Raw genomic sequence first — 12,278 nt, forward strand, 5'->3', positions numbered from 1 at the left:
GGCTTCATTTGTTCCCCTTCATAAGGTCAGACCTGCACTCGGGTCTGAAGGCTCTCCCTGCCTTCTCCAACTCCCTCTCCTTCTGCCTCTGTAGGCATCTCCTCTACTAAACTTCTCCCACATTTAATCCCATTTTTGCATCTGCTTCTCAGAAAAGCCAAATAACACACTAAGTATTTCACATATATGTACTCAACATAAAATGAAGCTCTCCCCAGTTATCCTTATGCAAACCCCAAGAAACTCTCTCTCCAGTTTTGTGTAACATTACTCAATAGAACATTTCATTTATGCCAACATTTCATTTATGTAGGCAGTGGCTAGTTTCCTATAACAGGGCTACCTTCTTCAGGGTACAGCCTGGGGAACATGTACAAAGAAGACGAAAAAGCCTGTCCTACTGCTGGACATAATGCTTTTGGACCTTAAAGCATGCTGGCTTGGGACAGACAGTGCCTGCCACAGGGCCACAGAGGGATTGCACGGTGGCGAGGTGCACCTGCCAGCTCCTCTGTGGCAGTGTGTTTTGAGCAATGGTGAGTGAGCATCTGCCTGGCACTGTGACAGGTGCTAGGACTACATAGACAAAGGCCCACTCCCTGCCCTCACAGGGCTCACAGGCTGGCTGTGGGCGGACAGTTCAACAGGTAGTTGCAATTTCTCTTATTGGGTGCTAGGTGAGAATAAATTCTGGGTGCTGAAGAATTATAGGAGAGGGCAATTTACGAAGGAGGGAGTCAGGGTGGGTGTCCTTGGGCAGGTGAAAGCTGGGCTGTGGGCTCCTCGGTTTTGACTAGAGGCTGAAGGGAGATGAAAAGCAGATGGTGTCCAGACTGGAGGGCATGACAGAGTGGGGAACATCCAGTCAGAACATCCAGTCGGCCTGGAGGGTGGGCCGGAACCAGATTTAGTGCTCTATGGGGAGAACTGTAAAAACAACTGTAATATAGTGTGATGGATGCCATCATAGGGCCTTAGAGACAACAAGGCTATTGTCACCAGAGGAAGGGAGGTGTGCTGAGAGTCTTTTAAGACCCTGATATCGGAAGGGCTTGATGGAAATTACAAAAAATGGAGAAATATTGAAAACATATTTTTCAACTTTCAGTTAGCCACCTCTTGGTGGCTCAGTTTGCTGCTTTCTGTAAAAAGTAGTATTTCCTTTAATTTGTTCTGAAATTCTATTCATTAAGCTTCAGGGGATGGGGTGTATGTAGTATGGGGTATGTGACCAGACACTTAATAGTAACATCCTGAACATGAACTTTGTTAATGATTTCATATACAATCAATCCTTTAAAAAATCATGAATTTTGTCATGCTTTCCTTTAGGCTTTATCATTATATAGTGAAGAGCCCTGCTTCTTTATCTCTCCCTTTCGTGTTCTTCCCCTCTTCTTTTTCCTCATCACTTCTGCCTACTTGGTCATCTTCTACTCAGTCAAGCTGTGAACAGGTGGTTTCCAGCTTTGGGGCCCCCTGAAGGTGTGAGAAGCTCTTTGCTCTGTGATTCCCTCATGCCAGCCAAGGTAACCACATTTGACCATCACCCTCTGAACACTTGGCTTTCAGTGGAACCCTGGGCTATGTGCAGATATGACTCCGAATAGCATCCCAGCTGCTGTATGGACACAGCACCCCTCCCTCTCTCACCATTTCTGAAAACAGTTGGCCCTCATCCCAGTTCTGGAAAATGTTCTGTAGTACGTGGGTCTATGGAGCAGCTTAGAGTTCCTAGTTGGCTATTCCTACCTAATGATGTTACGTGCATTTCTGGCTCCTTCCTCATGTGGCCTTTTGGGTAAGCTGACCCGGAAGTACTGTTAAAGGTCCCCTGTAGGAGCTTGCTGCTGGGCTCAAATCTTTGGAGTAAATCAACCTCACTAGACAAACCCAGAATATGAAAAGCTCTGTTTATCTGTCAAAACCCAGAGTCTTCAGTGACATGCTTTTAAAATAGCATGCACCTTGTGTATAAAAATATTGTTCCATTTCTACCTAGCTTTCCCAGGAATGCATGTATTATGTAAAATAAGACACACCTGTGTAGTTTCCCAAGGCTCCGGGTCCTGTTGCTTCTACTGCTGCTCCATTCTTCCGCTACTGAAAATAAACGTGTGAAAGGCTTGCCACACACCGGGATATTTTATTTTAAGCTAATTGGACACAAATAATTTTAATTTGGGTTATGATCCAAGTGAAGCTGCAAGTGAACTCCTATTTTAAGCCAAATCCATCTCTCTAAGTGACCCCACCAGATTTTTTTCTGCCATTGAAGAGCGTGCTCCTTCTCACCCTTTTAGATTCTGCTAGCACAGATATTCTTTAAAAAACAGGTAGGCTTCTCCGGGCTATGTGGTTCTTCTTTGTCTGCCTGGTGCTGTTGAAGGGCAAAGGGCATTTGAAAGCATTGGTCTTCACATAATGCTACCACCTTGCTCTTAGCTCCTTCCATCACCACATGAAAGTTGCCGTGAAAAAACACACATCAAAGAACGAGTCCCATTGAAAAGGCGAGTGCTGCCTGCTGAGCTGGCATTCAGAGCCAGGGCTTTTGTTTCAGTGGTGACTCTGACTCTCCTCCACCGAGTTTCCTGTTAACTCTGGTGCGGGTTCTGACTCTCTCTTGATGATATTGGAGTGTGTGTTTGTGGCACTCACTTTTAATCAGTGCATTTGAGTTTCTGAAGTAAGAACTTCTTTCTCCAGCAGGTTGAAACTTTTGAATGGAAACATCATGTTTGGCTAGATTTGAACTTAGTCCAGTGATACGGTTTTAAATCCGGGTCCCCAAATTTAACGCACATTTCGGGAAGGGAGATTTTCCTTTCTTATTTTCTGTCTTCTTTTTCCCCTTTATCGATGGTTTGATAAGTATGCTCATCTTTTGGAGGGAGAGATGCTTCCTTGAGAAGGGTTTTTGTAGGGACTATGGCAAGAGGCAGTGTGTCTGGCTCTTTGCATCCAACTTGGTTCTTCCTGCTTTGCCCCCTCCCCTCCTCACCACTCTATCTGCAGAGTGTGAGGGATGAAGTCTCTGGCTGAGCCACCGATCTGCAGCCAGTGGGCATCTGCTGCTAGTTCAGAAGGTTAGGCTGAGGTGGGCATTACATTACACACAGAGACTTAAAAGTCTCTGAAAATGTCACAGTTATCTCTTACCAGATTGCCCAGCCAGCCGCAGGTGGTTAGCGGGATGCTCTTCTGCTATATCTTTGCTAATGGGCCATCATCTGTCCCTTTTCAGGGTTCCAAACCACCATTTACTTAAGTGGCAGCCAGAACCCACATTAGATGCAGTTATGAACTAGACAAAGCTGGCCTTCCCAGACCTGTCCTTGGTCCTCTTTTGCTCTTCTCTGCACTCTATCCCATTGTCCTTCAGACCTTTCTTACTCTGCAAACAAGTTCATATAGTCAATAATATTGTAATAGCTTTGTATGGTGGCAGATGGTAACTATACTTATCATGGTGGGTATTTGGTAATGTATATGAATGTTGACTCTTCATGTTGTACACCTGAAACTAATATAACACGGTGTGTCAACTATGCTTCAATTAAAATAAAAAAAAAAAGTTTTCAGTTTTAGAGCTTTGTGGAGTTCAGTGCGGAACTTAGCTTGTCCACTGCTTTCCACAGTTGATCTACATAGAGCCTTTTCCTGGCTCCCAATCTCTACCCTGTGCTCCAAGCAGAGCATTGCTTCCATTCTTAAGCATTTTTATCTACTAAACATTAATGAAGAATTAAAGGTTGACTTAGGGAAAGCATACTGCTAGAATGCTTCTGAAATTCACCCCGTTCTATTCCAACACTGTCATTTGATAAATGAGGAAAATGATTTCCAGGATGGTTATAATTCTTGACATAGTTAGTCTGGTGGCAGAAACAGAATTAAAAACCAGATTTCCTAAAGTCATCCTCCTGTCTTTTCTTTTATATCACCCTGTGCAAAAATATTTTTGACCCTTGGGGCTTTTGCATTTTGAAAGGAGTTAGAATTTAAGTTCATGTTTGAAAGAATTTATCAAACCCTATAAGTAAGCTTTAGGCATAAGCCATCAGTTGGAGAATTTGTGTGCTCCTATGTGCAACGACAGCTTCAGGATTCTCCTGGAGACTGAAATTACACAGTATAGGGTGGCCTCTTGCTCTGTCCCCAAGTGGTGGCATCCTAGGTGCTTCCTCTACCTTTCTGCAGCAGGAATCACAAGCATTTGCTACCTAGTTGCAGTGCCTCTGTTCCATGAGAATTTTAAATCAGAAGCAGCTTCTGTCTGCGGTGATTATTATGCCTCATGAGAAGATTCAGGAGCATGCTCCTGAATGAGTATGAGAACATGAAGTCCTCCAGAAAATCTGAAGTCAGCTCCACCATATCAGATTGTACCAAGTATATGCAAACCCTCTCTGAGAGTTCCACAAAAATGTCCATTTAAAACTCACTTCTTTAAATCTGGGTTTCTTCCCTCATCAATTCTTCACAAACCTTCATTCCTTAGCGATATCTCCATGAAACAGTGTATGTCCACTCTTGGATAACAGTTCTAAGAATAGTTAATTTCTACCTGTGCAAATCCAGCCTACATTCTAGAAAGACATGTGGCTTTCTTGAGAAATAGACGAGTTCCTTTGAAATTTTTGTTGCTATTCTTAAGGTGTCTTGCGCACAAAATAATCTTTCCATACATTCATATAATGCTCCATTAATATATAAAGCATTATAAAATACATTATTTTGTCAGATTCTCAAAACCAATCAGCCAAGTAGGTAAAGCAGTTGGGAGTCAGGATGTTGAGTTAGAAGGGTGGAATCATTTTTCAGGATGGGAACCCGAGTCTATATTAATAAGCTTTCACATTTTGGGAAGCGGTCCCCTGCTGGAAAACTGAATGGCCACAGTTAAGTGAAAGCTGTAATTAATGCACTACTCTTACTGTCCAGCAGGAGGCAATAGAGTTAAAGTTGGCTTTCCATTTTCTACATAATTTTTAAGCAGCGCAACCTTCCCTCAGTACCTTTCTCTCATACTCAGGTATCGTTTCCCTCCACTTCAACCCTATCTTCCTTATACCGCTGACCTCCCACTTTATTAAATCTTGATTTTGAAGTGGAAGGATGGAACTGATGCTGATGTGTAAATTTTACCTGATGTTCTGCTATCTTCATTCATTCATTCAAAAAATATTTAATCAGCTTCTATGATGTGCTAGATACTAGAGAGCATGGTGGAGATATTACACTGAACAAAACAGATACAATTCCTGCCTTCATGGAGCTTGCATTCCTGGGGTAAAGGCAAATGTTCTATCACTCAAGGGTTTCGCTTGCAAGCAATCCATTTTAAAATCGGTTAACTAAAGCAAAAAAGAAATTTATAATTGCTCTGGAATCAATAGGAAGCTTAATAGCAAGTTCAGGTGCTGAAATGGGCAAGACCTAAATGTAGCTAGGCAGCAGGGCAATAGAGACGAAGTTCTTCTGGAATAGTCTTGGTAATGCATGCTGCTGTCACCAGTGTGTTAGATGCTTGGTGCTAATGCAGTCCCATTCTCAAGGTCACTCTGAGTGATTTCTCAACTATTTCTGTGTCTTTATTTTACTTCCTTAAGATTTAAAATCTTGAGTTGGAATGTTATATTGTCTGAGCCTACTCTTTAGCTGTTAGCCCTGTAGAAAGGGATATCTGAACTCTTCGTACCTGCAGTGGGAGGCAAAGCTCATCCTTTCAACAACACACACTTGTTATTCTACCTCAAGCATTATATTCTTTTGCAATTGTGAAGGGCAATGTGAATCATGATAAGAAGTTTTAAATATTATACTAAGTGCAACAGGAAGCCACTGAAGTGCTTTAAGATAGAAAGTGATAGGTGTCAGTTTACATTAGAAAAAGAAATTTCTATGGCATTTTTGAAAGCCCCAAACAGGAACTTGACAGCAATATACTTCCCACAGACATTGGAAAACTAGCTTTTAATTAGTTATATTTGACTTATTGTTAATTATTATCATTATTATTATTATTACTATTTTAGAGAGAGAGTGGGAAGAGGGGAGAGAGAGAGAGGGAAGGAGAGAATCTTAAGCAGGCTCCATGCCCCGCACAGATCCTGATGTGGAACTCGATCTCATGGACCCTGAGATCATGACCTGAGCTGAAATCAAGAGTTGGACACTTACCCAACTGAGCCACCCAGGTGCTCCTATATTTATAATTGTTAGAGTAATATATGTATGTTATATTACTTTAGAGTAAGTAATGCTAGATGCTGTAACAATGCCCAACTCTTAGTGGCTTATTTTATTTCTTATTCACATAAAGTCCAGTGCAAGTGTTGCTAGTTACCAAGTGGTCTTCAATATGGTCCTTCAGGGACCATGGTTCCTTCTATCTGGTGGAACCAGCATTCATTTCAGCCTTGGATTCTTTTGCTGGAACCTCAGCATATGGCCAGGAGTCAGGGAAAGAGAGGGAGTAAAGGATCATGTGATAATGTTTTCTAAGCCAGGCCTAGAAATGCTTCTATTACTTCCTCTCATATTCCATTGGCTGGTACTCAGTCACATGGTCATTCAACAGCAAAGGATCCTGGGAAATATAGTCTGTGTGTCCAGGAAGTGTAGGCAACAGGTTTTAATGAACACATGACAGCCTCTGTCATACAGATAAAAACCTATAGGCACAGAAGTGTTATAACAATAACAGCAACAACAAATCAAATCCTTTCCACCCTCCTAGCCCCTTTCAGTCCCTTAAATCGACCACTTCCAACTTGTTTTGAGAAGATGTGACAGTGAGAATGACCTTACACTTAGCTCTATGCAGCATACACATTGTGGAGGAGGAAGAATTCTACATTTCAGATTGTTAAAGTAATTCTGGATCAAGGATGCAGAGTTCAGTGAGTTGTGTCACTGGCCACTTGGGTGGAAGCATCAAGGTCACCAAAGACCAGGGTTTGTGAGTCTCAGCACCTTTCACATTTTGAGCTGGGTAATTATTTGCTGTTGGAGGCTGTCCCATGCACCATAAGATGTTTAGCAGAATCCCGGCCTGTATCTGCTAGATACCAGTAGCTCTTCTCCCCCTAGTTGTGACAATAAAAAGTGTCTCCTGACATTGCATATGTTTTCTGGTGGGCAAAATTACCTCTGGCTAAGAACCACTTCCAGAGAGGTTGAACCTGGGGGACATAGAGGAAGGTGGATCTCATTACCGTGGGCCTCAGATTATGGCACCCTGAGCTTTTTGTAAGAACGCCCCTTAGCTTGCATTGTAGAGAAAGATGAGGGTGTGGAGGAAGAGCGTGGATGGGCCGCTTCAGCATACAAGACTGTGTTAGGTGCTTTATGCCATCATCCCACTTTAAGATCGGTGAGTAGCTTTTGTCCGTGACTGTTTCCATCCTCTGTCTCTCATCCCTGTCGCAGCTGTTGGCCAGGAACATGACAATACTTGAGGAAAAGTTGGGCATTCGGGACAGAGGGAGCTGGGCGTCAACTTGATTTACTTGCTGTTGCCCCAAACTTCGGTTTTTTGTTTTGGGGGCTTTGGGTTTCTTTTCTGAAGTGCAGCCCCCTGGTGGATAAAGATTGACTCTACCTCTCTGATTCAGCTGCTCTGTGGAGACAGAGACATTAAAAAAGAATTAAGAGTGAAGACAAGTATATTGATCTCCCTCACCAATCTCCTCCAACCGATACCTCTTAATCACAGAACAAATTGGAGTCCTGGTAAACTACTTTAATGAGCATCCATTCTATTTCCCAGTTCACATGATTGGAAGGGAAGCTGTCTTCCTCCCTCCCTACCTGGCTTCTCTTTGTGTTGTGATTCACTCATACCGCATCTATATTTCATTTTATGTATACATACATATATATTTTTTTACATTTTTATCTGTGTTTTGCCATAGCACTGGAGGTTTATTATTGTAGATCATCGTGAGGCACCTGAATATTTTGCAAGACAATGAGCCTCTAGAATCTCAGTATCCGAGGAACTAATTTTGTGCAGCAAGAGGAAAAAAAATAAGGAAAGAAAAAGGAAACAGTAACTATACATCTGGATTCTAGACAGTATTAGGATGGCATAACTTGTTCCTGTCTGAGTGAATTCAGTGGATTTGTATTGTACAGTTCCTGCTTAAAATGTGTAGCCAAATCAGAGCAGTTCTTTAAATTAAAAACAAACCCCATGGCTTTCACAGCATTGCGAGTGTGCCTCCTATTTGCAACTCTGTTCAGGTGAAACCAACTCTTATCCCAAGAGGGTGGGCAGGCAGGAGAGCTCTTAGTGCACAAGCATAAATTTCTTCGTCCTTCCAAATGATATTTTATAAAATTGTAAAGGAAATTGACACCCCAAAGTGCCTGGGTAATGCCATGTCATAAACTTCATAGTGTAAATTGGAGAGCTGGGGTGGGCTTGTGTTCTGAGCAGCAGGCTGCATACCCGGAAACTGGGTCCATGTTTCCAGGTCTGTTTCTGGTTTTGTGTCACCCAGGGGAAATCAGTACTTTTGTCAGGGCCCCGATTGCCCATCTCCAAAGTGTGGATATACACTTCACTCCCTCCCTTTCTCTGTCCCCAGCTGTACCTTGCATTATTGGTATTCAGAAAATAGATGAGCCAGTGTTTATGAAACACTTTGAAACTCTGAGTGAAATAATCTTATGCAAGCCTAAGTTGTTATCAACTGTATTGTTATCCTTATCGTTACAATGTACATGCTGTTGCATATTTGCAAATTACATACAATAATTATCTGAGTACATACAGTAATTCAAGTACCATCACTAGCACTTGACATTAGTATTTCATAGCAACTTGCAGGGTAATAAATAATGTTGGGATTCTTTCCCCTGACACTTGATTATTTGTTCAGGGCTCAGAATTTGTTAGACATTGTAATTAGGAGAATTTAAGCCGTATCTTCCAGGGGCTTTGTAATCTCTGACATCTTCTCTCTGGCAATAGTCCTGTGTTATAAGAGGTTCCCAGAATACTAAAGCTGCTGGAAACATTTGCATTTACTCCTTCAGTGTTTTCATTTTACAGATGAGGAAACCAAGGTTCAGGAGATCAAGTGACTTTCCCAAGGCTGTGTACCTAGTTAAGGTGTCAGAACTGGAATTGGAGTATCTGGGTTTCTGGTTTAATCCTCTTTTCATTGCCCTTCATTACTTGGGAAAGGCAGAAGAGAAAAGGGATAGAAAAGCAGGTTTGATTATGAAATTCCTCAAGGACGATAGAACCCCAAAGTGTTAGGAGTTTAGAAGTCTTCCCAAATGCACCCTAAAAGAGTAATTGAGGTTGACAAGAAAGGTGAAGGTCAAAATGTAGCCCATGGGTTAGAGATGTTGATGGCGTGGTTAGAACACTGTAGGATCGGTTTCCCTAGAGAGCCTTGGCATCATCACCTAGTGTGAAGTCATAGTCCTTGAAGTTGTTCTCGTCTCTCTGGGAAGATAGTGGATGGGCTCCTTTCCACCACCTTTACAGCTGGGATGTAAATGAAGACTGTTAATTCCTGGCACTCATCCGTTGCCTTCTAGAGAACACACACCAAATAGTTAGCTATTGATGATGGTGGACGTGAATGTTGGGGTGGGTGCCTGGGGTGGAGTATGGCAGCCACCTCACTGCCTGTGGAGCAGTGATTCCCATTACTGTGTGGAAACATTTATGGTTGACCGATATTCTCCAGGTGATTCGTGGGCTAGTCTTTCATCGTATTAATATTTTCTTCATAATACAGGACTATTCCTGGCATGAATTAGTAATGTGCTTATGATATTTAATGTCATTTAGACAGTCGCTGTTTGATTGTTAGCAGCAGCAGTGCATCTTCCCATTTTTTCTGGTAGGAATCCTTTTTTTCCAGTCAGTCATCAGAGATCACTTTTGCTTTAGTAGGCTAAACTTCAAACCTAAGGACTGATTTTGGGTAGGGAGATCCATATTATTCCTGGGAACATGGTAGAGTTAATTACATAGCATGGCACTGAAGTTGAGCGTAGTGTTGAGAATACTACACTAGAAGACAAAGGACCACGAAACTCACACTGACTTACCTAGCAAGTACCTTTGTGGTATAACAACTCACTTAACATTTCAGGGCCTCACCTTTCTCTTCTGTGAAATGACAGAATTTGATTAAATCAATTCTAAAGCCCCCTCTAGTCATAAAATTATAGGAATCTAAGTGAATTGAAAATTGATGGTACAATTTAGGAGGAAGCTTCCTGGGATATGGAACTTCTAGAAGATGTGATTGCAATTCTTCTGGAACACATAAATTACAGTAAATGACCCAAGAGTCAGAGCCCTGAAGTATCGAAGCTTCCAAGGTATGAGAGAATAGCTTTATTTTTATGCTGTACCCAAACCACTCTTTCCCCGGACATGACAAGAATATTTCCAAACGTAGATATTGAGTGATGACATAACAAAACATTGGCCGTCACAGACAATCTCAGTGTTTCTTAACACTATGCGACAGAATGGTGTGCCGTGTCAGGTCTTTCTTCTAGGCTCAGGAAGGAAGGGGAGCAAAAGAGAAGCTGGAGAGGAAGCAGGGAAAGGAACTGAGGCACAGACGTGCTGAGCTGAGTGTTTGCTAGTAAAACGGCACTAAAAACACATCTACTTGGTATGACTGAAAATTAATAAAGCTGATTCTCGTGTGGCTAATAGGATCCATCCTATGTTCTTATCATGTCATTCCACATACATTAAAACAAAACAAAACACTGAAACCCAGTGGGGTAGCTCTTTGATCAGCCACCAACTTGGCAACAGAGAATTTGCCCTCATGAATTGGAGCCACACAGTGTAATTTTTCATTGTGACATAGAATTCCTATGACAGAGGGGTTCCCTTATTGCCCAGTGCCACCACCAGTAAGGTTCCATTGTGTGTGTGTGTGTGTGTGTGTGTGTGTGTGTGTGTGTGCGCGCACGCGCGTGCCTCCAGCCCAGTGCCCAGTGCGTTTGAAGAATTACAGTAGTTTAGGGAAGAGATGTCGAGAAACCTCTCTTGTTTCTGCAAAGCCATCTTAATCATGCCTGCCTCTTTTCTTTGGGTTGATTTACATAGCAGTATGACATTTCATCATTAAGGAAGCAGGTCCCAATCTTCTGTGTCTTTTTCTTGGCTTGTCTGGCAAGCAGTTCTCTTTTGCAAGCTATGAAATCCTTAAGGAGGACTTCCTGGCAAGGGAAAAATCCTCAGTCATCCAACAGTCTCTCACTTTTCTATTTTAAATCTTGGCCATGCACATATGGTTGGGCATGTGTGTCTAAAAATTTCTTCCACATTGACTAACTTGAGCTATTTAATAGATTGTGCTGGCCGTGGGCCTCTACAGCAAATCCTGTGATGCTCATCTCCCTCCCTGGGGAGGCAGGAGACCGCCTCATGCATTTGCCTTTGTGCTTTCCTTGTAATCTCCCTCTCTGGCCCTGTTAGAGCATGAAAGTTAAAGCCCGCTTCTTTGCTCATTTTCTTGCAATTAACATTGTCTTTGCTCTCCTACTTCCAGCAGAAAAGTGAGATCTCCAAATATCTTGGTTAATGTCCCAGCAAATGCACTCTCCCTGGAGCTTTGCTAGGGATGTTCTAACTCATTTCTAAGGACAGGAGAGCTTGAGGATATTTCTACCCTCTGCTCTTTAAGGCCTGATGGTGTATATGTGTGTATGTATGCATGCGTACGTGTGTGTCTGTGTGCATGTGTGAGTTTAATGTGTCTCAACCTTCACTTTTCCCCGAAATTTGTAATCTCTTGTCTCCAACAGTCCCAAACACAGACCTGGGTCCTATTAGGTTCTTAGAAATGATGGGTGAAGTGAATTCGAAAACAAAGCTGGGCTCTGGCAACTTTTCTCCTTCTTCCGGTTGTAGAGAATAGGGCCAAAGGGACACAGGAGCACGGTAGAGGCTTGCACCCAGAGCTCATCTCCAGCTGTGCCTCTTCCAGGCATGAAGCCCAAACCCCCACCGTTTTGTCAGCAACTTAGCAACCCCGAGAAGCTGGCAAAATGATGCCCTGTGATCCAAAAGAATGACTGCCCTGCCAGAAGGTGAACTGTTCTGTCTTCCTGAAAGAGACTGTTCCTAAGAAGACAAAGAGCAATACTAACAATAACATCGTCATCATCATCATCATCATCATCATCATCATAATGTGGGAGAAGAGCTGTACGTGAATACCAAGTAGTTTAGAAGCTTGCATAATTCCCACCCCCCACCTCCCCACCCCTAGGAA

At 42.5% G+C, this 12,278-nt stretch overlaps 1 long non-coding RNA gene across 2 annotated transcripts in view; it reads left to right on the forward strand.

Moving 5' to 3' along the window:
- The window catches only part of LOC123580814, a 242,135-nt gene that overhangs the window by 41,156 nt on the left and 188,701 nt on the right, over positions 1 to 12,278 (forward strand). The gene's annotated exons all lie outside the window — the stretch shown is intronic.

This window comes from Leopardus geoffroyi, chromosome A3 (assembly GCF_018350155.1).
Source record: "Leopardus geoffroyi isolate Oge1 chromosome A3, O.geoffroyi_Oge1_pat1.0, whole genome shotgun sequence".
Taxonomy (NCBI): domain Eukaryota; kingdom Metazoa; phylum Chordata; class Mammalia; order Carnivora; family Felidae; genus Leopardus; species Leopardus geoffroyi.